Raw genomic sequence first — 26,672 nt, 5'->3', positions numbered from 1 at the left:
GAGTCAGGTTCCACGGTGACGGGTACGGTAGCACGAATTCAACGTGTTTAAATAAAGTTAACACGAAATACAATACGATATATCGGATAATTGTTTTACTAAACAGTGTTTCATGTTTTAAAATAGTGTTCAGTGTTGTTTTAAGTTCATTTGTGCGTGTTTTTAAGTGATGCAGCCGAGTTTTTGTAATACTAACGGTATTACTGCCTCGTGAACTTTGTCTGAATTTTAAGACACACCTAGTGGCTTTTGAAGTCTGCTTTTTGTTGGAGCACAAAAGAAACAGGATGTAACACAGAGCACGTGTTATTTTCACTGACAACTAGATCTAACGGTGAGTAACTACTCAATTTCGCAACGTAAAATACAGTAGTCAACCGGGATATTTAATCCACATCTTTTGCGAATTCCTAATAACTTTACTCAAGTAAATATGTACTTAGTTAAGATTTACAGCTGGTTACCAGCTGGATGACTAACTTGGACCTTAATTACACTTAATTAATTGCGAAGTTCCAATAGCATTCATTTTAAAGTTTAACCAACCTAATCCCAACTTCGTACATAAAATTAAAAAAAGAAAAAAACATGCTGGCAAAGGCAATCATCCATGCAGCCAATTATTTTTTAAACATAAAAGTTGTTTTTATAGGTATGAGTTATTTTATCGGGGCGTGTATGAACGTCAGTTATTAAAGAGTTTTATTGTTTTATCAAGTTTTTACACGTCTGGCTTGCCATTTAGTCGGACGGCCTTGCTTAAAGGTCTGCCATTCTCCGACCGTTTGTCACGCATGTTGTTAAGATGTCGAAAATGCAGAATTATGAATCATTCCTATACAAGGTGTGAAGTTTGATGCCGATTTTGGGGGTCTGTTAAGTCTTTAGGTCAATAGGTGAAGGTGTAGTTTGCAATATCAGTTGGACTTTTAGGAGCTTGTAAGACCCGCTGCTGGCCAAAGGTCTTCTTATTGGACTTCTACTAGTCTGCCTCGGACAATCTTCGTTGATAAATATGATTAAATAGTTCGTATGCTTACCAAAGGTGCTTTGGGGTGACTTCGTAAAGCGGGGTAATTTTGCAAATGGCTAAAGCTTGTGCGGAAAGAGGAGTCGTAGAATGTACATCCCGTACATTCTACGACTCTTCTCTTTCCGCACAGACATATCGACTAAAACCGAAATCAATGTATACTTTGGCAATGCTTAGGCCCTAAGTCGTTCTCATCTCACCCGCCGCCCGTAGCGTATGGCCTCGGTCGTCCGCCGCCCGCAGCGGGCAGGGGCCCGCCACCCGCGGCCTCTGTATGGTGTGTTAGTAGATGTTCGGAAGCGATCGCTCTTGCCCGCCGTGTGACCGCCGCGGCCGCGGCCCGCCGCGGCCGCTGCCCGCCGCGGCTGGCGGACACCCGAGGCCTGACTCTACTGGACCGTTTATTAAGGCATCTTGCTTACTGTTGGTATAGTAGAAACTGACAGTTTAGTAGACATTTACAATTTTCAAAACTACCCTCTTTCGAAGTTACCCTTTCCTCAAGAAGACCCTTACACGAATGCGGCAAACTTGATCTGCCTTTCTTTGTATCAAGTTCCACTAGTCACACTGCAAAATATGGGCACCTGATTTCTTAACAGCCTATATATCTGTGATGCATAGAATCCTAAATTGATTTCTAATTGTCTCTTCATGGTTGGTGGTTAACCAACTTAAGAATCGTAAAAGTAGTGTCCATTTTTAAGCTGTGATGTGAGCTAGGTTTGTGTTGTGAAACGTGGCGAGGTGCGAAGTCGGTGGAGGGACTGGAGGGAGAAGTGGCGCTGATTGTCACAAACACACATAATCGTATCATTAATGCTAGCGGCAGCCGTTTGAACTAATTTTACTCACCCAGAGAATTAGAGAAGCACCAGTCGTGCACCTTTTTTTTTTTTTTTTTTCACGCAGGGGTAAATACATTTACGTATCTCACCCCCGGGCCAGGGAAGCCCATAGGGGGGTGGTATGTGGGACTCGCTCCTGCTGCGACTCCCTCTGTTATTCAGAGGGAGGAGAGGAGAATACCGACTAACATCCCCTGCGGCGATTCTCCGCACTGCCGTTTATGGGGGCCGCCATGGGGTCGCAAACGTTCTACCACGACGCCCCCCGAACCAGTCGTGCACCTAGCGAATACTCAGACAAGCCAACTATATCAGTAGTAGAATAAAATAAGGCGAAAAATTCAAAATTGGTATGGAAGATCGATCCTACGCCCCTACATTTTTCAAATTTGGCGTTTTTTCTACTGACTAAGTTGGCTTGCCACGGTACAGTAAAAGTAGTTAGGGTAAACTTATGCGGGTTTAATAATAGTACTTAAGTATACTTGTTGCATTAAATTACAAATTCTTGCGCTGTCTGTGGGAATCGAGGGGTTCAAGCGGAAAGCTCATATTTTATCAAGTTTCATGCAATGCAACGACTAGTTACCTACGAGTAGGTATAATTACCTACCTAATGGTATAGAGGGTTTTCTTAGTACGCACGTTTATTTACACGTTACATATGTAGACTCTATGGATTATTATTGATGTCCGATCGAGACCGGATTTTTCTCCGAAACCGGATTTTTTACCGAAACCAAAGATTTGGTGGATTTTATCGTCTCATCGACTTTAATGGTTGAATTAAAACTAAGCTAAAGAAGAAATATAATCGCATAGGTCCTTCTTTTCAGTATGACGAGCTCCTGACGTCCTGACACAACTATAATGACACCATTACGGATCACTTTAGTCAACTATAATGAAGTTAACCAATCGCGCCTTGCCGCGGTCAAAATGACAAAACCAAAGGATAGAACAAAATACATAAACGAGCATTTTTTCAGTAGATACATATCTATATTAGTCGTACCGAAGAATTCTTTATTATATCATCAATGTATAAAATACCGCCTGTTATTACCTGGTTCTATTTTCCTTTAACATTTATTTGTAGTTTTACATGTATGTAAAATGTATAATTGTTGATGCAATAAAAAACTTACTTATTTACTATTAAAATCTACCTATCCGTGGGTATCACTAACTATTTCTCTTTATCTTTAACGTTTTATAGTAGGTATTATACCTCTTCAATGATCTTCAACTTCTTATTACATTAGTACTCGTAATTAGCTAATTGCCTACCACGGTCATTTGTCACTGACACTAGTAATTATCATAGGAATCTGCTAATTTTAGCCGCGTGTTGATTTAAACTCCAGACTTGCCTAATTAAAAGCCAATGGCCAATTACTCAGAGATGCGTATCATATATCTGTGCGAGTATGCAGCACGCACGCAAAGGAACAATATGCTTATCAGTCTCAAAATCCACAGTAGATGCTACCAGACAACTCATAAAAACTATTGCCGGGAAACAAGAATTGGGATGCAAAGTTGGATTAGCGCTATGTGATTAGTCGAAAGCATTCGACCTCATAGACCATAAGCTTATTATTAAGAATTTAGACCATTACGGCATCCGGGGGACTTTCTTGAAAATATTTGAATCCTTTCTAATGAACAGGCAACAATGATGTGAAATAGATGTTAATGGCTATAAGGGATGATCTAATAATCAATCGCTTTATACCATTTCTGTTGCTCAAGGTTCAGTAATAGGTAATTATTTATTTAGTTCATTAGTTAATGACTTGTCAACGTGTACGTCGCATTCAACTTTAGTAGTTAAAGTGCTTTTGTTGTTTGGGGAACTAGTTTCACAGAACTGCAATCTAAAGTAAATTACCTGCTACGAGATGTAAAGCACTGGTTCAATATCAATGGTAAGAAACTTAATCTTGAAAAAAACAATGTAATCCAGATCAACCTTAGGGGTTTGTCACTCCAAACATTGAATATTGTGCTTGATAATATCGAAGAACGTTTAGTAAATAAGGCAAAATATCTAGGGTTTATAATAGACTCTGAGACTGAGACTTTCTTAGAAAACACGACATTTATGTAACGTATTTTACTTTGACATGCATAAACTGTGTCAATACAAATAATTTTCACATGCCCTAGGGCCGAGCATATCAAGGGCCAATAATGTACACTTAATCATATCTAATGTACCATATGCTCTTGTGAATAAACTTTCATTTAATTTCATTTCTGCATTAAAGTGGGATACCCATATACAAGGTGCCCGTGAGCATTGCGAGAGATTTGAACGCACATTCCTCATGGCAACAGAAGCAAAAAATGTTATATGATTTTTTGTGAAATTCAACAAAAAAAAATCCCTTTTTTTAACACTCCTGTACATAAAACGTAATTTTTATTGATAAACACATAACCTAAAATTAACTAAAACTTTTTTTTTTTTGCGGGTAACCTCTCGAATACATTTTTTTAATTTTTGGATGCCAATCAATAGGTATGTTCAGACTAGACCTCAAAGTGGCAATACCGCAGACAAAAATGTGTTTTGTACCGACTTTGGCGAAAGAATGATTTCGGAAAACATTAAATTATCTCTGAAACTAGGCCTAATTCAGAAAACTTTATATGACATTTTAGTTTCTAAATATTACCAGGAATGCTTAGTTAAAATGTCTCGCAATGCTCACGGGCACCTTGTAGATGAGCTTTGTAAGAGGTGAGGCAAAGCGTGTTTTGCAATTTCTAGATTAACGAAAATGCTTGACTTGAACAATGTGTGTGGTACAAGGTCCTAGAATCTATAATCGTTTGCCAAATAATTTAAAGTCAGCTGAATTATCAGATAAATGATAATATGTTTATAATTAAGCTTAAGGAATATTTAGTACATAAGAATAATTTTATGTGTTAATTAAAATGAGATACTTATAGATATAGAAAATAGACGTAAATGTAGATGTTAATGTAAATAATTGAATTGATATGTAACTTGCGTTATGAATAAATAACATGAAATTAAAATTTTAGACTTACGCCGTTCAAGAAATGGGCCCCTGTCAGCATCAATCGTAGCGGATGTAATTATGCGTCTTTCATTCTCAAATGATTTTACAAAAAGAACGCGAATTGTAGTGATTTATAATAATATAAGAGGGTGACAGATATTTTATATTGATGCTGACTATACATAGTCCAACTATACGGGCAGAAAGGCGGACAACACGGTAATAATTCTAAAATAACTTCAATAACTTTCTGATAACTGACAGAACAAGGCGACAATAAGTCTAACCAAAACTTGCAAAACGTGCATTTTGCCTCCAAACCTTTTCCACTCTAAAATAAACTTTATCTTTTCGTAATAAGGAATATATTCATCTGCGCACCTGCCGCGAACACTAAAGTTCGCAAATTGCGGGCATCTTTCTCTGTAAGTCTAATTACGTCTGAATTGGAGAAAAAGAGAAAGATACAACAAGGTGTTTATTATGTAGTACTGACGTATTTATAAAGGTCGTATAGTACTTTAGGACTTTAGGTTTTTATGTCATTCTAGACTTGTAGGGCGTTATCCGTTTGTAGTGGAAAGTAGCTGAACCCTAGGTCAGCTATAATTATGATTTACAATCTGTATCGGTGTATAGTTACTATTATCTACCTACTTAAGTGGACTGTAAGCATTGAGATATATCTAAGGACGGGTCTTATGGGCAATAAGAATGGGGCCAATACAGCGGTGTCACGCGCAAGAATTCGAGCCAATCGTGCAGTCTAACGCCACAACGCGATTGGTTTATGAGTTCGAATCACGCGCGCGATTGGTCGCAACTAGTTGCATTAGACTGCATGATTGGCTCGAATTTGTGAATGACACCACTAAAGTAATGCCCCACTAATGGCCGTAAAGAGCCTTCCTTAGAAATATGGCAATGACTGTAAGGCGGAGAACAAACAAAAGTTTCATTTCATGACCTGTATTAGACTAGGTATAATGTTTACAGTTGTGCAAGTTGCGGAAAGTTTCTCAAAAGTTTTAAGAAAATTTCATAGGAAATTAAGTAAACTTCCAAAATTTAAGAGGCTGTCAATACCTAAAGCGCGCACACTGTCTATTTGTATCGGAGTAAATGAGATAGCACTGTCGCATGTTACTGGGCCTGGGCAAGGGAATAATAAGAAAAATATTTAAATAAAAAAAGTGGATTATTAGTGTAATATTTTACTCAATAGCGGTTTAGATATAAATGTTTTGAAATTGTGATTTTAATTGCAGACCCATAAGTCAAAACAATAAAGACATAGAACCGTTTAATTGTGATTTTAAGACTAATCTTTGCAATTATTTTCTATCGAGCCGATTTCGTTCAATCATGTATCGAGTACAACCATGGTCTTTGAAATATAATTAATATGAACATATATTTTTCTTACTTGACTAAAACAAATAGTCTTTCTTAAAAAACTGTTTAAGTAACATCAATTTCAAGGACATTGGGTGTTGACAGCCTCTTAACGCAAAATTTCGATCCCTATACCAAAATATGAGAAGTTTCATATGATAAGTGTACGAGATTTTTCAATGTGGAATTTTCGCAATTTTAGAAACTTTCCAACGGCACGATATACATATCTGCCGTCCTATCACTAAAACCTATCTAACCCACAAATTATAGTTTTGAGATATGGGCAAAAAACGTTCAAACCCATATCTCTAGAAAATGTGTACATTTCTTCCGGATTTCTTTTGTGCAAAAATTAAAACTAAATTTATCCTTACTTTGTTTGAAAACCATTTCCTCAAATATTATATTATTAATTAGATAATCACAATTTTGTGTTTTAGTGTTGCAAATAATTACTAAAATATGTGCGATATTACTCCTAAAACACCGTTAAGTATAGCTTAACCGTTCTTTAGAATTGAATAACATATAAAAAATAACTAAATAACGGCCAAGTCAATTTACGTGTTTATAGTATCGTAATTGTGAATTGTGTAATAAACAAAACATAGCTTAATAACCGCAAAGGTACTGAACAATTTTATAGTATTTTATCTGTTAAAATATTACCTAGAAAACATTTGTAATAACTCATCTGTTTCCATAAAACAAAAGCCTCAGCTCCTTCTACTTCACCCAGTATCAAAATTCACACTTGCAACCGAACCCAATCACCAGCAACTCCCTGTTCTTGCCAGCCGATCGACAGGGCTCCTGCCATAAAATATCTTGGGGTGGTAATTGACGAAAAACTGGATTTCAAGAACCACGTAATAACCACAGCAAATCGAGTACGCAGACTTATTTACGTTTTTAAAAATTTACGAAACTCGGCACGCAAGTCATTGCTTAGAACAGTCTACATTAGTATCTGCGAATCTGTACTAGCCTACTGTATAACTGCTTGGGGCGGAGCATGCAAAACTTACATGCTTACACTGGAAAGGGCGCAACGAGCTGTTATCAAGGTCTCCCTTCGAAAACCAATTAGATATCCTACCAAACTAGTGTACAGCAATCTGGGTGTCCTCAGCGTTCGTGGTATTTTTGTTCTGCGGGTGGTGTCAAGGATTCACAAAACAGTCTTGATGTCTCCCAACTACGAATGCATGCTGCAAAAGCGCACGTTCAAAGTCCCAGTTCCTCCGACTGTATCAGCTTTTGCTCAACGTCTGCCTAACTTCATCCATCCTTTTGTATATAACAAAGTTAATAGTAAAACTCTCATCAAAAAATGTACTGTTAGGGAAGTTCAGAAAAAAATTTCTTTATGGCTCAGCTCCCTCTCTTACGAGAATATAGAAGAACTTCTAAAAGTTGATAAATAACCACTTTCTCTTTTCACACACACACACACACACACACACACTCTTTCACTCGCAACAATCAACTTGATCGAGTCGCACACATAATGATAAATTTAAATTAGTTTAATTTAGTTTTAAGTAGTGTTAAATTGCTTGTTTATTAATTTAATTGTAAAAATGTTAAATTATAATATTTTAGTATTTCCTCTTCTTATAGGCTTTAAGTACCAATTGTATAAACTCTTTTGAGTCTGGGTTACCTACGAGACAGGCTGAGCCTAGTGTAGGAGCCAGAGCAAACTGACTAGCATATTCCCTAGCATAAAAAATACGCATGTCCTTCCTGTATGTTCTATTTTTGATTGTATTTTTTGTTTGCGTTTTTTCTGCATGCACTTTTTGTAATGGTAATTGTATAAAACAAAATGCTGTTAATAAAAATGCTGTTAAATTGGGCCGAGAATAAACACGTTATTGGACTGTAACCGTTTTTTAGCTATGTAATGACTATACATATTGAAGTAATTTGTATGCATTCCTATACTAAAACCCCGTTAAATGACGAACAAGTAATGCTCACAAGGAAATATTCACAAAAAAAGGTTTATTGTATTAACAAAATCATGTTAACCTGCATTATACTACTAAGTTTTAAGAGAAATTCAATATGTTAAATCAGATCTTTATCGTATATGTATTTATTCGCATGCAAAAATAAAACCAAAAACTTAAAAAATACTGACAAATCAGTCGTCAACTTTTTTAAATTTTAAAAACGCAAATTGTGTCAGTCTCAAAAATGTGTTAAATTTTATATAAAAAAATGTACGTGAAGAAGTAGATTACCAACCATTGTAAGGTGCCTGATCCATGTAAGGCCCAGTGTCTAATGAAGCCCACTTTTGAAAATGCGCCCCCCGCGCTTTGATTGCCAGTTCAAAAACCTAGTAAGGCTAAATGACTACACTAAAACCTATCATTTCTCAGATCCCTACTAGTTTTTTATACGGAATTTGTGACTTCCTGAGTTTTACTACGGTAAAAGGTAAGTTAACATGCTACTTACTAGGTTTAGAGGCATAGAAATCTGTAGTAATCATAATAATTGTGCCGATTTTGGAGCAGGTGTCTCTGTAATCGGGTGAGTACTTACGAGATGGATTCAAATAAGATAAAAAACGAATTTCCAATAATTAGTTACCCACCTTACCTAGTAGCTTTTTATATAGGGCAGCCAAAATCAGCCTTTAACACCCTTCGCATAAAAATAAAGTATTAATCTCATGCATTATGGAATGGCTGTAGTACAATATGCGGAGATGATCAGAGGCTTCACTTTCATAATTCCGTTGAATTTGGGGACCCGCTAAAGTGTGGTAGTTTCTTAAGTTACTTGGAGTTAGTAACTATTACAAAGCTCAATTAATACCTTTATGATTTCGACTCCATTAATCTGCACTTCTTTTCTTCTGAAACTTTTTCTCGTTAAGTAGAAAAATCTAAACTTCCCTTCTACTTAACTTTTTTAATGTTCGACTCGTCTAAGGCCGTTGAAAAAGATGATGCGAGCCAAAACATGATCCTCCCTATCCCCCATATGTATCCTCGAGAGCTCTATTCTTCTTATATTTTCCCGTCGCTTTGGTAAGATGCCGTTAGAAAGTCCAATTCCTTCTCCTTCTCAAACTACCGCTCTATTTATTTCCATTTCTTTGTTTCCTCTCTAAAGTTCTTGAGTGTCTTTTGTAAATAAACAGATTACCGTTTTGAACAGACATGCGCTCACGAACCCATATTAACCCGGTTACCCTACTCGGCACAGTACAATTATCGCTCTTGTAAAAATGCTGCAGATATGGTATAACACGGTGTTATCATTCTTGGAATTCGGTAATGCTTTCAACACGGGTGACTTCGACATCTTAGTAGGCATATTGCGTTCTCTTAATGTATCTCCTGCGACAGTGAACTAGTTTCATAGTTATTAAATAGGGCGTCAACAGAGGTGGATTGCTCTTAATCTTTATTGTGCCTGCACAGGACGAGGCAGCGTGTTGTCTCCTGTTTCATTTCCTTACTTTATATACTCTAACACGTTATATTTCCTTCTTCTGCCACTTTAAACATACTATCAAGGCTCTTTTATTCATCTACCATAGACCATGAACATGAACACTAATTTAGAAAGCATTTTGATTTGGACTTTCACGTTACGGTCTCAAGGTAAATCCACTGAAGTTATAGCAGGTACCTACCCAGGTCAAAGTGTTCTGCCAGGACTGATTTTAGTACTCTACCTGCCATTATTTTTAACGATACCTATTTAGATTTCCTACTCTCCCCAGGTCTCTTAAATCTCGCTGTTTCTCTATCATGGATACCTCAGATGAGCGAGTTTAGAAGGATTTTTTTTGATATAAAAGCATCACTCCGCAGAGTTCGAAACATTACGCCACTAAGATTGCATTAGCTCAATCCCTCTTACTAACTATATTAGTTTATGCTGACACTTGCTACTTAGACCTTTGGAACACCAACTCAATATGTTTGAGCAATTCCAGCAACTCTCTATTCAGTAGTTGCTTTTTAAATTAGATCATGTCTTCGTAGTGACCATGTTATCGCTACGTAGAAATCTACTACCGACGTGAATTATCATTGGTTTATCGTTCTCCATTTTTGTATGTAAATCGTAGCACTTACTTTCGGTTTCCGGTTTTTTTTTTTATATAAGCATGCATCCATCAGTCACCGAATAAAAAAGACAGCTTACAGCGCACGGCGCATTGTTAAACTGTCTGCCTTACGTAATAAAATTCAAGGGAATATGTTTTACACTTAGCGGGGTTTTAGCGTGGCATTGTTGGTTGGCCGTGTTTAACTGTTGTATTATTATTCTTTTTCTCAAACAGAATTACCCGTTAAGCACACTAAATAGGTTTTAGTGATGTATTTGTTACATGAATCGCAATAAAAGTCTTTTACACAAACGGTTAAAGAACGTTAGCCATGTTTAAGCATAGTAACTGTTTTTTTGTGTAGTATTTAATAAAAAAAAATTGTACTTGATAAAACATATTAATAGTTTTTCCAAGTAAATGTGTTTTAGCTATGTATGACGTAAAAGCTTAATTAAAATAAAAAACTGGCTAAGCGCTTTTATATTACTTATAGAAGAATAATGTAGGTTTGCGATTTTATAGTATTGAGAAGTATCAAATTATAATGCAGTTAGCGTGTTAGGTCGAGTCTGTATCTCCGTAACTACAACAGATAAAAATATGATTCCAAGACCAGTCGATAGAGAATTCTTTTCTCTTTTAGAATATTTGTCCAAATGAAAACTGGTATTATGCAGCTTTGAGCGGTTTTAGAGATAGGACGGCAGATATTGTTTTTATTCGCCCCTTTACCACATTCTACGAAATAAATACCTACATAATTATGCAATGTAAATACGTCATGTTTCACAACTATGAGACCATCCCCGGAGATGCAAAACTATTGGCTTCTCTACATGATGGCCCAGCGTAGGCCAGTCTAAGGGACGCAGCTACGCACGCGGTGAAATTAGAGCAATATCACTTGCTCAATCTAACGCATAAATGCGTCCCTAGGACTGGCCTACGCTGGGCCATCGTGTAGAGGAGCAAGATCTCTCAACTGACATTCGGACTTCGGACACAAAAAATCTAAGTAGGCATACTTTGAGTATATCAACTTTACTACCGACATTACAACAACACACAACGTAATGATGCCATTTAAACACACGAGTCCGTAGTGTCAGCGTGGGAACATCCTATTGTACAGTCAAGGTATTATCAAATATCAAATATCAAACATTTATTCAGCAAATAGGCCACAGGGGCACTTTTACATGTCCATTTTTACAAACAAGAAATTAAAAAAAAAAACAATTACAAATATCGAATCTATGAAATAATAAATACTTTATTAGAGATGTATACTGTCTCTAAATGTCAAATTACATAAAAAAAACTATGATAAAAAAATAAAACCATAAAATACTAAAATTTTTTAGAGATGAATAAGTCTCTAAGTGTCAGAGATAAAAGATAAAAAATATAAAAAATTAAATATCGACACGGACGAAGTGCCAAAAATATGTACACACATATATATTTTAATGTATGGGCAAAAAGGTGGTGTATACATGTTTTTGGCACGTTGTCTGTGTCGATATTTAATACCTTGACTGAACCATTTGTAACTTCATATTTACTACTTCACTCATATTTATAAAAAGGACAACATTCGAAACCATCAAAATGCAGCATTTAACTTCAAATATCTTAATTTGATATTAATCTCGTTGCCACTCGTTTGCACCAGATAAATGGACAGGTTAGAATCCCGGTAAGGGCATTATTTGCATGATGAGCACATTTATTTGTCCTGAATCATCGGTATTTTCTATGTTTTTAAGTATTTGTATATTATATAGGTATATCATTGTACGAATAACCCACACACAAGCCTTCTTGAGCTTACTGTGGGACTTAATCAATATGTAAATAACTAAAAATAGCTATAAATAGTTCTAAACATGAAAAATTGTATTGACATATAAAACTATGTTTTATAAAGGAATAAATGAATGAATGTCCTTTAATATTTATTATCATCTCCTTATTCATTAAACATTTTGGGTAAGGTTATTTATAGTATGAATATAACTGCAAAAAAATACATATACACATAATAAAAAACCTGTCCTAGGGTACCAGCGGGGCAGGGCCCAAGCTGCCGGTGGTCAGGGCCGCAGAGAGGAAGACTGACTATCCGCGCCGTGTCCAAGATTACCGCCTTTTGCATCTGACCCTTGATCCAAACACCTAGCGAGAGTCTCTCAAGGTGTTGGTCGAGAGATTATTAAATATCAAATCAATATTAGATTTACAAGCGTCAAATGGCCCTAATAATCTCGGCACATAGTTAATGTTGCGTTGCAAAAGGCGTTAGGCATCTGACCCTTGATCCAAACACCTAGCGAGAGTCTCTCAAGGTGTTGGTCGAGAGATTATTAAATATCAAATCAATATTAGATTTACAAGCGTCAAATGGCCCTAATAATCTCGGCACATAGTTAATGTTGCGTTGCAAAAGGCGTTAGGCCGGTTTGGACCAAACTGGTTGCAGTGCCACCAATCAATCGACTAAGAATGTTGTACGAATTTAGAAGCAGACAACCTACATTTTTAAAGATTAAAGTACATTACAACATCTGTCATAATCAAAAAACGATAAATAAATAAATGAAATTCTTTATTTCCAGGCAACTATTGAGCCATATTTAGATTGTATGAAAAAAAAAGGAATTCTAAAGATTTCATAATTTTTAAAAGTTGTGAGTGAGTGAGAAGTGTGACTATGTGCATCCCCCCGTAAAAATGGCAGATCGATTTGTACGGTAAGATATCGCTGAACTCCTCCCTTCCGACGTGTCGGAAGCCGGTGTTTCTCAAAGCCTAAATCAGTATGCGTAGGCAGTGTTACGTTACTTATCACCGAATAAGAAAAGTGAACGCATATCGCCATTTGCGAAGTAGGATATGCAGTCCTTCCTCGTCGGTCGACGTTCCATTAGAACTAGTTCTGCGATTAAACGCATTTAAGACGTGACCGTTTATACTATGATAGGTTTAGATTATAAATAATTGTACTAGACAGGAGAGATGAGGATTATATCGGGTATTACGGGTAGGTATATTATGCAAGTTGCAGGATGTATTCCACAAAGTTGGCAACATTGTTTAAATGTATAGTTTAAAAAACAAGTAATAAAGGGTTTATCCGTTTTAGAAAAGGAAAACGTGAAGATTTCGAAATTTTTATCCGTCTTTTTTCGGAATTCTGAAAACTTTTCGCTGTCATATTTTTAGGTGTTTGTTGTTCTTCCACACAAATATGAAAACAAGCTTTAGAACTGTATCGTCAAGTAATAAAGTATAACAATAATGTAATATTTATTTACACTCGAAAAATATATCCCAATTCTCCACACATTGTTGCCTGAACCGCCTGAATCGAAAACTTAAAGTTGACATTGACATTTCGCGCTAAAAAGGCGCCAATAGACAGGGGGCTTCTGTATACCTCCCACAGAGGCTACAGTTTAACACACACTCTATTCTGGTCAATATGGTGATCAATCACGTAATCACAGTGATACATATTACGTTAAAACGTGATTAAAATGAAGAAACGTCGCAGGCGCTCCAATCAACAGGGCTTTATCTTGCACACAACACAACATGCGCATCAAGGTCAACTGCATTCTTGCGATCATAGGAACAACATTAGCAACAGAATTGATATTAGTACTGGGAAAAAGCGTGAAGGAGCCAGGTATTGTAAGGCAGGACTTACTTGTAAATATAAAGTTTCTAAATTACTATTATTGTATGTGAAGATATCGCATCTTGACTCTGTAATTCGACCACGTTCTACATAGATTTACCTTTTGCTCAGAATGTATCCAAAGTGACGTCACGGACGGCCGATTGCCTCCGAAATTGACGAGGAATGACAAAGAAAATAAAAAGGAATGGAAATTATTGGAAATATACCATATATTAATAATATAGAACCGATAAGAACAATCAGAATCAGTATACCTATGTATACAAAATAAATAATTGTACATATGTTTGAATAGCCTTCATTGAAAATCCACTTAAGCATCCCTGCAGGCCTCAACCAACACCTTTCAAACTTTTTTTTGAGGGTTGTAAGGTCAAGCCAGGCTTGGCCGGACGGACATGGACTAGACACACAGCATAAGGAAAAAGCGGATGTGAATTACGGCAGTTACAATCACTACGTAGTGTCAGGTACCAAGCACTTTTGGATTCTAAGGTACGCCAGATGGTAACATTGCGTATTGTTCGGAGTCGTTTTCCTTTTGAACGTCTTTTCTTATGATAATGAGTAATGACATTAGTGTCGCCAAATACATCTTACATACATATCTATATTTCACTGCATACGTACTGGTTGTATAAGTAACCTCCTCTGACGTTCCTAATACCTTTACAAGTGTAGGTACCTACCAAGCACTTTTATGAATTCTAAGGTACGCCAAAAGGTATTGATAACTGCGTATTGTTCGGAGGCGCTTTCGTTTTTCTTCCTTTCTACTGTACAATGGCGATAATGTTTCATAACGACACCTTTGTATTGTATTGACGACTTTGGCATATTTTATGTAACGACTATTGAAAAGTTTTAAAACACTGTTCCGCCTGCAAAACAGACGAGTCACAGTTCACAGATGATTCTTTTGACAGAGTAATGTTTAGAGTCAGAGCCAGAGCCACGTCATCATAGAATTTGACGTATAAAATAACACTCGCACTGCGTGCGCTATCGAAATCATTGCAGACTTGTCTTGGTCTGACCTTAGTAGTATATTACTCATATACGAGGGGAGTCATTCTGATGACGTCATTCTGCTGAAGTAGACGACCTGCACCGCCGTCTTCAGGCAGTTTTGGAGACGCAATACCATTCTCATCAACATATACGTTGGTAGCGGTTTCCTGCCCACTAGGGAGAGGTCTACATAGGAAGCAGGATCCGTGCTGCATACATCTGATATGTATCGACCTTAAATGTACTATTAACTTTAAGATAAACGTAAAGATTATTAATTCAGCTATTTTACGGCCAAAGCCGGTCCGGTGTGAACCATTGGGTATGTAAACAAGTTTCGTATCCGCAAAGGACGGTCGTTGGTCTGAAATGTAGCCGGTTGTACTGTGTGAAATGTTTAATGGAATCTCATCTTTGTGGTAATTAAACTATTGAGATTTTTTAACGGTTATAGTTTTTCCAAGTAAAAAAACTAGCACGAAACCCAGCTAAGAACCCAATCGTTTGAAAATGACTATCACGACTTTTAAAAAATCGCACCTAAGTCGGTTGAGCCGGTTCACTCTTTTGGAAAATATGAATACTATGATGCCGCAGACACTGCTTACTCATAAACACATGCGATCATCATGATCATGTCTGTATGTCCGTCTCTCACCGACGTGCTTTAGGATTGCTTAGTCAAGATTGACAAGAACCGTGCATCCACAGCTGAGTTCTTGTCAGTTTTATCACAATGTGTACTTTTCAGATTCAAGGAAATTGACAGTTATATCGCTATCTGAATGTCAAATGTTCGAAATTTTCACCGATATGAGCCTCGTTATTCCATTACTAATTATTTTTATGGACATACAGGATGACCTTAGTCATTGGACATACAGGATGACCTTAGCCATTGGACATACAGGATGACCTTAGCCATTGGACATACAGGATGACCTTAGCCATTGGACAAATCCTGAAATCCCACGTAGGGTTACTTCTCAGGAATGCTCTGACGTTAATATTTTTTTAATTAGAACAAAAGATAAAAATATAAAATTTTCGAACAAAAGTTATTTGCAATAATCGACAACAAAAAGAAACACACTGTGTTAATCTTTGGCAGTATTTTTGACAATTTGTTCGAAATATTTGATAATGATGTCATTTTTCAAAAGTCGGAAGCTTATTACTGTCATAAATAAAAAAAGGTAATCAAAAAAGTCGAAGAAGGTTCCATACTATTCTTTGAGGATATTACCTTAGGAGCTACTAAAACATACAGGCTGCTCCAAAGTAAAAAATAGTAATTTGTTAATTTCTTCGAAGCGGCTACACCGGTTGTTATGATACTTTGTACACTGGTTCTAAATACCCTAATGCATATGTACATTTCGGCTTTGTCCAATGGCTAGGGACACACTGTATGAATTGCATGCTGTTTTTGATAGGGTGATGAGTTTAGACGTAGTAATTATTATTCTTATTCAGTCCAACCACAACTATTACTCGTATTTTTCTTAGAAGCCCAAAGATTACCAACTATTAAGAAACGAATAATTAACAAATGACTAAGCAGTCTTAGATAAGCCTTCGTTCACAGAATAGCGTGTTCGCAACTGAGCCGTCAACCACACGATGTTTACAAATAGGTAACCCGCTTCCCAGCTTTATTGTTAACCGCCGAGGTACTGGCAGTCATTCTCATCAGGTCTTAAGTCAACCAGTGTAACATTAGTCTGGCAAACCAATTTTGTTAGTAGAAAAAGGCGGAAAATAAACACTTTTACTTGGATCGTATTAAGCTCCCGCTCAGGGATCGGAAACCGGCATGTTTTTTATGACAACGATCTTTGTTAATTATTTCATTTCTAATTGGGTAATCTAATAAATAAAACATACGTTATCTAAAAATACAACTGAGTTCTACATTTGGAGTATAAAATAAATCGAAGTAGATGTTTATTTCGAAGTTTTTGCAAAAAAAAGGTCCCGATCCCTGCTCCATCTTCCCCACTAAGAAAATTATGTGGGAATATGTTTTGCTAAGGTTCCCGCGACAGTCAGCTCGTCAAGCGTTGGGAATAGCTACCCTGCTGCAGATCCGAGATAATGCGTGTATTATAATTAAATATGTCGCTTTTACAACGTTTAGCTACGTATTAACAGGCAGGTTAAGAACAATTAAAAATTTAAAACGGTTAATAATTTGAAGAAATTCGGCGCAAAACGTTTTGTTTCTTTCGCTCTTTATTGTAATCCGCGTCTATACCTACATCTGCGAAGGAATTTAAAGTGTTGCGTTAATTTGGGTATAGCTTGAAACCCCCTTGTAAGAAGTTACAGGGCATTGTTGTGAAGTTTTAAACTTAGACTAGACCTTGCCGTAATATATACATAGTAGTATAGGCTATGAATCAAGGACCTACGCAAGATTTGAGTCTATTAATTCTCCGATTGAACACTTGTCGTTTAAAGAGGTACCTACTCCTTGTCTATTAATTAAGTGAAGTCAACTTATGTTTTAAGTTATGTGGATTCGCCTTTAAGGGGCTCCCCGCGGTTTTAATAAATTTTTGAATATTTTTCGTGCATCATTGTCACTTGTCACAGTCGTGACGTCGCGTCATTGAATGCGACGTTTTGAGTTAAAAAAAGTAATGATACATTGCTTCTTGAATTATTTTATATGGAAAAATAAAAGTCTGTGTTTTATATAACATATGAAAGTGTGTTAATAAAAGTATTAACTAACTAACCTTTGGTTATGCGGTACTATCAAAAATACACCCAATACCCAGACAACAGGGTTGCCAGAGCTCAACGAGGGTGGGAGGGGGTTAGGGTCGGCAACGCGCATGTAACTCCTCTGGAGTTGCAGGCGTACAGAGGCTACGGATACTGCTTACCATCAGGCAGGCCGTATGCTTGTTTGCCACCGAGGTAGTATAAAAAAAAAATACACCTTTTTTGTTCAGATGTTAACTAAACGTCGTGGCCATCGCTGTCTGTCAATTTTCTTCATAAAATGTGTGACGTTCGTCGGACTGCCGCAATTATGTTCTGTCTGTTACTTAAGACGAAATTTAAAAAAAACTTTCAGAATCGTTTTATATCACTAAAACCCAAGTCTAGTTTAAGTTTGCGCTTATATCAAAAATACACACTGTATTCATTATGACATAGTATAAGGAAATATAGAACGGGTGTATTTCATTCGCCAACAAACTGCCAGCGTAGCCAACATGCAAACCGCTTACGCTCCGTAGCGATCGAAACGGAACTGTCACTCTCGCACTAATATGGAAGAGTGATAGAGACACAAAGCGTTTCGTTAACGATGCGATAGCGACCCGGCTGTTTCTGCAGTTTGGCGAAATTCTGTAGTAGATTGAACTGTTTTTGTTTATGTGCTATAAAATTTAAAAAAAGTCACGTTAAGACTTAAACATGCTAAATTAAGACTATGCAATAATTCAAATGTTCGTGAGCACCAAACCACACAATACGCCTTTTTCCATGATAAATATCTAATTGTGCCTCAATCGTTAGATTTTCATACAACCACGTAACACTTTCCGCAGCGCCTGCGCACAGGAGCATAAAAACGCTTGCATCACGCTTATACAAGATGTTAACCAACCGGCGAAACTATTAACTAAGTATGAGTTTTAGTTGCGAGTGCATCGGTTAAGAGCAATGCCTAGCTGAGCAACTTTTCAAATCTCGTACATATTTTTGAAGCTGTTTCTGTCGCGCTAAGGTGGGCGGGAGTGTGTGCGTGCGATAAGGACAACTGCAGCTCGGACTAAAACTCCCACGCAAAAAACTCAAATATTGAGGTTTCGCTCTCGACTGTTTCCTTCTCCAACACAACCAATCATTGTGAAATTTTGGAAACTGCAAGAGGAAGAAATAATCTATGCCGCTATGTTTTGATTTTTTGGATATTTGTTGTCATATTTGTATACTGCGCCTCTTTTTGCAGCCAATTCGATTGAGCCTTTTTTGCGATTTTAGAGGCGCTGGAAGTTTCTCCAATAAAATAATCCAAAAAAGCAAAACATAGTGGCACAGATATTGATGATATTGATCTTAATTGAAAAAATAATTGCTCCAGGTTAAACATCCGGAGAGGAAACAGTCGAGAGCTACAGAGAGTATGGAAAAATAGCAACTAGGAATTCCTCTTAAATTAACGCGAGTGTGTACAGAGTATAGTTGATTAAAATTTAACTCCCAAGAGAGTAATGACTTCTGATTTATTTACCTGCTTTTAGAATGACTTAAGGGCCAAGGGAGTTAAAAATCGTAATGAGATTTGATGTATTTTTTATCCAAATTATACTAAATCGCATAGTTGGCTCATAACTATTACAGACCGTTGCTCTGGATTCGATTTATAATTTATATTTTTTATTGCTTTTGTGGTGTTCTTATAACTAAAAAAGTGTGCCTACTATAAACCTTATCAGGGCACTGCATTGTTACATGGAGCCGGACCAAGATAAGTTGGCAGCGATTTTGATAGCCCAGACGGGGTACGTGTTATTTTAAGCGTCAAGCTTCTATGAAATAATGACGTCTACTTAACACTTGCACCATCTGAGCTAACAAAAACGCTGCTAACTTATCTTGGTCTGACTCTACCTATAAAATACAAAAAATATCATTCAATATTTACATTTAATATGTTACATCTAAATCTAACATCATCATCATTCTTTGCGTTGTCTCGGCATTTTGCCACGGCTCATGGGAGCCGGGGCCCACTTGGCAACTAATCCCAAGAATTGGCGTAGGCACTAGATCTAAATCTAACAAATCGTTGATAATCGTTTGTCCCTATCTGTCATTTCTGTTAGAAAGAGACAAATTTTAACAGAGGTTTTGGTCCGGTTGCTACGCTTTATTAATAAGAGAATAAGATTAGGTTCCATAACAAGCTATACAATAAAATAGACAAAATAACAATCATTGTCTGAACTGATAATATTATTGAATTATATTATCTATATATTGTTCAGTTCAATACACGGAACACAATAAAGATTATTAATATTAATATTTTATTATAAACATATATATTATTATTGTAAACCATAGATATAAGAAGTAAGGAGATTTATAACGAAGCATAATTTCAACGAGTCTCGCTGTCTCCAACTGTCCCCCACCACATCATTAAAGGCGTGGCCAGACAACCAACTCACGCGCTGTGATTGGCCAAACCGCGCGGTGTAGGAGCCTACAGCGGCGGCACTAGAGTGAGGACAATTCGATAGAGCTATCGATATTTTACATGTTCTGAAAATGACCTAAGAGTTTTGACATTTTTGTTTTAAGTAATAATTGCCATAGACTTAATTTATATTCCTTTAAATTTTTGACCTTATTTACGAGCTAAGAATTGTAAGGTACGTGTAAGGTATATTAGTTGAGCCATAAGTTCTCTCACAAAGGTTTTTACTGATAAAATGTAATATAAAGCTTTTAATATAAAAAAAAGCATGTACCATGATGCGAAAGCTTGTTTATGCTTAACTAATCAAATTGGTTTAAATTTTAGTCATTATTTGATGTAATGTTTGTTTAAATTGTTTACTTTCGGATTGTCGTTAGACGCGAGCGCTTCATTAAAAAAATAGTTTCAGTTTATTATAGCATATTTCGTCACCAATTGAAAGCAATTCCAGCATGTTATATAGTAAGTATAATGCACCATTAAATAAGCTTTTATATCATATGTACGAATAATAAGGAAACAGTAATCATAATTATCAGTAAAAATCTTTCTGATAGAACTTTTGGATCGACTAAGTATACAATATACTATTATTTTAAACATATTTATATTCTATCTGTAACTGTAACTGTAAACATTTTTCTTGAAAATGATCCGAACAAATAACACTTTTCTCGCTCGTAAACCAGTTAGGGCCCTTTTCCTGTAGCATTTATCCATTTTTCGTTAATACTGGGATTTTTCGGGAAACTGAAAAAAAAAAGCAATCATGAACATATTTCTTTGTTGACTCACTGTAAACTGTACCTCTGTAAATTCTATTCACCACAGTTTCTTTTTCAATTGTTTACTCTAAATAATTGTATATTATTATTTTCAATTGTAGTATTGTTTTTTTTTTTACTTGTAAACCGTATTATCCACCACAGGACAGGCTATGCCTAGTGTGGGGGCCAGCATAAATGTAATACTGTTATTATTTTATTTCTGAAATAAAACATTTGTACATTTGTACAATTGTACTTAATTAAATCAGTTTATTTTTTGGATTACCTTTTCGATTTTTAATCCAAATTAATAAGTATTAAATTGAACATTGGGTACCTATAAAATAATTGTAAAATTTTACTTGAAAAGTAATTACTTTCGTATGAAAGTAATTATTTTTAATGTGTGTATACACTATATCCAAACATTTTTATCGATAACGCTCAAAGATCAATTATATGCACGAGCACCACTCTACTTCGCGGCGTCAATGAAGGGAGCGGTTGGCGGTCGTACCAAGAAACAATAATGTCCCTGTGAATATCGTTAGCGGTTTAATGCATTGCGCCGTTGCTAAGGACACTACAAATAGTTTTCCATGCCAAAGCGTCAATGTAGAATGCATAGACAAATTGCCACGCGTTTGTATGACAACATGGTCTGACTCAGAAAAATCATATGTCACTGGATTTATTTGTTAAAATGTGTGGTTTTATTGACTAATACGTGAAAAAAAAATGTACTATGTAACTCCATGATCCTTATAGTTTCTGGATGCACTCCTATTTCGACACAAAATAACGCTATAATTCGGCATTTCAATAAAATTGACGCGCACATTGTTCAATGACAGCTAATTTGCTACTGTCTTACGGCGGGCCGGTATGGCCACGATGTGGCCATGTCGCGGCGACACGCGCCACGCCTCCGTCAGCCATCTAGTACTTTCTATGATCTGAGTTGTAAACTGTGTGAGGTGTGCAATAAAAGGTATTGTATTGTATTTTTCTATGGAACTTTTACTACTATTCGACAATCAATATTGTGTGTGAAAAGATAGGCCTGTGCCCAGCAGTGGGCCTTTTATGTTATGGTATAGTCAGCAAACGAGCAGACGAGCAGCCTGATGGGAAGCGGTCATCGTCGCCCATGGACATAAGCAAAATCATAGGAGCCACTTAAGCGTTGCCGACCCTCGAAAACCCTAAATATCCGCTTCTTGAAGAATCCCATGTCGCCTCGCCTTATATTATATTCGCAGCCCAGAAGCTCCTTCTCATCATCAACTGAAAAACATCATAAAACACGTTACTGTACATAAATATATCACAACTTCTAGATAATAAGAAGAAGTTAATAAAAAAGCACGGACGTTAATGTATGCATTGTTAGACGCCGTATTTACGAGTATTACCAACTTTTACTTAAGTTCACAGTTCACCTGTTTAGTGTAGGTAAATGATACACTAGTCACACTACACATATGTAAATCTGCGAGACGTCGTCGACGACTTCATTTCATTTCATTTATTAATTGTATAGTCATGTTGCAATACAATTCAGTAAGTCAGTCCATGACGCGCTGTGAGGACATACAATAACAATACAGGGTGTCCCAAAAAGGACACACGGACACGGACGATTAGGGGAACAATGAAGTGCCTTAGGGCGACACGCAATCTGGTGTGGACTAAATCTTATTGTAATGGAGTGTGTAAAGTGTATACTGAAACCGGTATTTCACGACCATAGGAGGTTAAAGTTTTAGTAAGTTACAAATACATAGTTGCTCTGGTAGAGTCAAAGTGTGGCAATGTCAAATTTCTAAGAAAAAAAGACGTTCCCCTAATCGATTACACCTACGACTCCATTGTCCGCTACACACCTTTATTGTATATAACGCTTTAAAAATGTCGTTAGTGTGATGTAGAACTCGCCTTATTCAGTTCAGCGCCATCTACAGACTTATTAAGTAAACTTTACACTAACAAACAGTTTCGGAACGCCGCCATATTGTGCTCGTAATAAGATTTAGTCCACACCAGATTTCGTGCCGCTCTAATGCACTTATTGTTCTCCTAATCGTTTACACCTACGACTCCATTGTCTGCTGCAATGGCTTCTGACTGTACTTTCTCTAACTTTATGGCTTAGGGTGGACATTCATTTTAAGTCAAAGTTGTCTATTACGTAAGTTTCTTGCGGTTTAGAGGAGTTTCCTTCCGGGAGCTTGAGCAAATTTTATAAAATTATAGAAGATGGACGGCGTGGAGAGAACATCGTGCCGTCGGTGAGCCGTATTTGGCTCCGCGGCTAGATGTGTCGTCTCGTCGGTTAGAAGAGAAGGTCGAACATTCAAGCTTCGGATGTATATACCTATAAATACACCGTCCTTCCCAGGACAATATAAGATTGCCCTTTTCAGTAGCAATTAGTTAGCATTGTACTAAGGAGAAGTTTTTAAAATATTAATTCTATGATTTTAAATTTAGGAAGCAATAAAAACATGCCAAGACCTTATTAAATACAGCCTTTTTAAACTTGCAACTTGCTAGAGGCAATTCTAAAACTTCTTCACAGAGCTACCGTGTCACTGTTTCAGTGTGTTTATCTGCTTAAGCACGAATTATCAGTCGATCGATCAAAAATGTGCATATTAGAACAATTTCTCTATGTCTATGATGCCCCACGACGTCAATCAATGTGTATGTATTATGTTCCCACAGGCTATTCCTAATACGTTTCTAGGAAGTGTCTTCATGCGAACATATTCCACCCAGGGACTCATCCACCCCATTCCAGAAAAAAACCTTAAAATGGCTTAGTCGTTTATCCAATAACCCAACGATTGGCTTTCCCTTTGAATGCTTACCCGTTCATTTGACTTAGCTGTAGGAAGGGGTTTCCCTTTCAGAGGGTATCCCCTTCCTAATTCAAAAAATTATGACACTTGTGCTGTCAAAGCGCTAGACATCCATTCCTTCTTTTTAATCATAAATAGGCAATACTTATTTGATTCTATTTTTATGACTAGAAAGTTGAAAATGGCATATGTGTTATAATTTATAATCGTTACCCCTTCGAGAGGTTAGCGCTTAGGAACGGGTAGCAGCTTACCCGTATTATGAAGCGCTTCAAAAGCCAAATGAGTGGGTTTTAGTTAAAAACGGTTTTACTAAGCAAAGCTTTACGAAATACCCCTTCCAAAACCCTCCAAAGGGGATACCGGACCGGTCCCTGTCCACCACATCGTCTACTGTGGCGAAAACATGCAGGCACGATACATATAATAAATTTGATGATGGTAGACGACCCCCATCTCGTACCAATGAGTTTTTCGGAACTGTACGAAATATTATTTGATACTTACCAGTCGCTTTTCGATGAAGGAAAACATCGTGAGGAAACCGTACTAATCCCAACAAGGCCTAGTTTACCCTCTGGGTTGGAAGGTCAGATGGCAGTCGCTTTCGTAAAAAACTAGTGCCTACCCCAAATCTTGAGATTAGTTGTCAAGCGGACCCAAGGCTCCCATGACCCGTGGCAAAATTGGCATTTTCAACAACAACAGGACAACGCGAGGAAAAAGAAAATACCTGCTAGAAAGGACAATTAAAAAAAAAATACGTTTTCATAACGGACAATGGGAATACCTGAAATCTCTTTTTTATTATAGCACAGTCTAAACACGGTTATCACACCAATGCACGCATGTTGCTCCCGTGTGTGAGCGAGACAGAGCTGTGCATGTATATACTATATACGTATAATTACGTATCATGATGTCCAGCTCTCACACCGTAGCGGCGTGCATAAAATGTGACTGTCTGCACATTCTATAATAAATAAATATTTGGGGTCAATCTTACACAGATCGACTTAGCCCCGAATTAATCAAAGCTCGTACTATGGGTACTAGGCGACGATGTACATACTTATATAGATAAAAACATACTTATATATACAGAAAATCTGTGTCTAAAACACCAGAACCAAAAAGTAATGAAATAAGCATATTTGTATTTTGTATATTATTACAACCCCGGTCTCCTAACCTAGTTGCTAGTGACTCAGTTCAGGAACAAATATCTGTGTTCATCACACAAATAAATACGAGGATTCGAACCCTTTTTAGGGTTCCGTAGCCAAATGGCAAAAATCGGAACCCTTATAGATTCGTCATGTCCGTCTGTCTGTCCGATTATGTCACAGCCACTTTTTTCCGAAACTATAAGAGCTATACTGTTCAAACTTGGTAAGTAGATGTATTCTATGAACCGCATTAAGATGTTTACACAAAAATAGAAAAAAAAAATTTTTGGGGGTTCCCCATACTTAGAACTGAAACTCAAAAAATCTTTTTTCATCAAACCCATACGTGTGGGGTATCTATGGATAGGTCTTTAAAAATGATATTGAGGTTTCTAATATCATTTTTTTCTAAACTGAATAGTTTGCGCGAGAGACACTTCCAAAGTGGAAAAAAGTGTGTCCCCCCCTGTAACTTCTAAAATAACAGAATGAAAAATCTAAAAAAAATATATGATATTACATTACCATGCAAACTTCCACCGAAAATTGGTTTGAACCAGATCTAGTAAGTAGTTTTTTTAATACGTCATAAATGGTACGGAACCCTTCATGGGCGAGTCCGACTCGCACTTGGCCGCTTTTTTTAGGCTTCCGTACCCAAAGGGTAAAACGGGACCCTATTACTAAGACTCCGCTGTCCGTTCGTCACCAGGCTGAATCTCATGAACAGTGATAGATAGACAGTAAACATTTTCACAGATGATGTACTTATTTCTGTTGCCGCTATAACAACAAATACTAAAAAGAACGAAACCCTCGGTGGGCGAGTCCGACTCGCACTTGTCCGGTTTTTTTTACCTAGAAATCAGAGTCGACCGGACAAATCCGGTCCTATTTCTCTTTGCCCTAAGAGGATTTGAACCCGGGACCATCGGCTTCATAAAGGCAGGGTTACTACCCACTAGGCCGGACCGGTAGTCGATGTCGTCGTCTATGACCAAGGTTGATATTAGGCACAGATAAAGACAAGTTAATTAATGTTTTCGCAATAATTAAGAATGATTAGTTTTAATTGCATAGTTACTTATATAATAAGCGTTTACCCTACTGTTGTAACTTTTACCCCACATTAGTAAATGGGGTAATTATACATAACAATTACCTAAGTGGAAACGTTAATTTTATACTCCGTCGGCAAATAAGCATACGGTCCTGATGGTAAGCAGTGTCCGTAGCCTATGTACGCCGGCTCCAGAGGAGTTACATGCACGTTGCCGACCCTAACATTCCGCACCCTGGTCGAGTGTCAGTGTGTTTATTAATACCATAATAATTCAGCCTATATACGTCCCACTGTTGGGCACAGACCTCCTCTCATGCACGAGAGGGCTTGGGCTATAGTCCCCACGCTAGCCCAATGCGGATTGGGCACTTCACATACACCTTTGAATTTCTTCGCAGATGTATGCAGATTTTCTCCTAATGTTTTCCTTCATCGAAAAGTTAGCGGTAAATATCAAA

General features: G+C 37.0%; 1 protein-coding gene across 1 annotated transcript in view; it reads left to right on the top strand.

Annotated features, from left to right (window-relative positions):
- The window catches only part of LOC133515788 (cadherin-87A), a 71,685-nt gene continuing 45,013 nt past the window's right edge, over positions 1–26,672 (top strand). Inside the window, exon 1 of the mRNA XM_061848371.1 lies at positions 1–334. The gene's annotated coding sequence lies outside the window, so the exon portion shown is untranslated. The remainder of the gene's footprint in view (positions 335–26,672) is intronic.

This window comes from Cydia pomonella, chromosome 3 (genome assembly GCF_033807575.1).
Source record: "Cydia pomonella isolate Wapato2018A chromosome 3, ilCydPomo1, whole genome shotgun sequence".
Classification (NCBI taxonomy): Eukaryota; Metazoa; Arthropoda; class Insecta; order Lepidoptera; family Tortricidae; genus Cydia; species Cydia pomonella.
The sequence above is the reverse complement of the archived record's forward strand: the minus strand, read 5'-3'. Positions and strand labels throughout refer to the sequence as shown.